The sequence below is a fragment of the Belonocnema kinseyi genome, chromosome 5 (genome assembly GCF_010883055.1).
Source record: "Belonocnema kinseyi isolate 2016_QV_RU_SX_M_011 chromosome 5, B_treatae_v1, whole genome shotgun sequence".
Taxonomy (NCBI): domain Eukaryota; kingdom Metazoa; phylum Arthropoda; class Insecta; order Hymenoptera; family Cynipidae; genus Belonocnema; species Belonocnema kinseyi.
Window position 1 is genome coordinate 5,175,659 of NC_046661.1, and position 1,424 is coordinate 5,177,082.

The window sequence follows — 1,424 nt, forward strand, 5'->3', positions numbered from 1 at the left end:
ATTAATTTATCAATTTATTATTGATAACTAATATTTATTAATCAATTTTTTTGTTCATTTGCAAGATGAGTATCGATGTGTTCGGACGTCATATTAAGCGAGCTAAGATGGCAAATCGAGGTCCACCAGGAGTTGGATTCAAATTCACCACCGATGGGCATAATGATATCGGATAGAAAAAGCTGTGTAATGTAGCCGATACAAAAGATTTAGCTGATGCAGTAAATTTAAATATGATGCAACATGTGTTACAGAAAGAAAGTCAGACTCTGCATGATGTCATAGCTTCCTCGCGAACTGAAGTTGTTAACAATAACATGATGATTAAAACTCTAAAAACTTCCTCATGGAAAAGTTTGTATATTTTGAAAGTTGATGTGGATTCCATTCAACAACTGGCACATCGCAATTCAGAGCTCATTTCTCAGTTGGATGCCAAGCTGAACACACTAAAAATAAATAACGAAAAGCTGCAACTAGTAAGGGAGCTACATAGGCCTGCTAGAAGAAACTATCAACGTCGACACTTTGATATCCATCGCATCGATGAGACTTGGAAAGCGGATCTTGTTGAAATGCAACCTTATACAAAAGAAAACAAGGGATACAAGTAAATTTTGACTGTAATTGATATATTTTCCAAACTTGCTTGGGCTATTTCAGCTAAATCCAAGAAGGGTGAAGATGTAGCTACAGCTATGGAATCTGTACTTGACAAAGGACGCATACTGAAAAATGTACATGTTGATAGATTCAAAGAATTTTACAACTTACGTTTTGGAAATATTATGAAGCGATACAAGATAAATTTGTACTCGACGTTTAGCAATTTAAAAGCATCCATTTGAGAGCGATTTATTCGTACTTTGAAGAATAAAATGTGGATGCAATTTAGCTTACAGGGGAATTGCAAATGGATAGATATTTTGAAAGATTTAGTTTAATCTTACAACGATACTAGGCATCAGACTATTCGAATGAAACCAAAAGATGTTACTGAAGAAAATGAGAAAAAATTGTTATTTGATGTATACAAAAATTACAGTGTAAAACATGCAGTTGAGAAAGCGAAATTTAAAGTTGGGGATAAAGTGCATATAAGTAAATTTAAGCATGTTTTTAAGAAAGGCTACGCACCGAATTGGACAACTGAAATATTTACAGTAAGCCATGTTAAGAATACTAAACCGGTGACGTATATGCTTAAAGATTATCAGGATAAAGCAATTGTAGGTAGTTTTTATGAGCAAGAACTAGGCAAAGTTAGACATCCAGACATTTATCTGGTTGAAAAAGTACTGAAAAAGCGAGGAAATTAGCTATTTGTAAAATGATTAGGGTTCGATGACTCACACAATAGTTGGGTAGGTAAGTCTAGCTTCTAAGTATCTTTTGCATTAATTTTAAGTATTTTTCTGAATAAA

General features: G+C 33.5%; 1 pseudogene; it reads left to right on the forward strand.

Annotated features, from left to right (window-relative positions):
• Positions 1 to 233: 233 nt before the first annotated feature.
• LOC117172877 lies at positions 234 to 1,385 on the forward strand (annotated as a pseudogene).
• Positions 1,386 to 1,424: the final 39 nt, after the last annotated feature.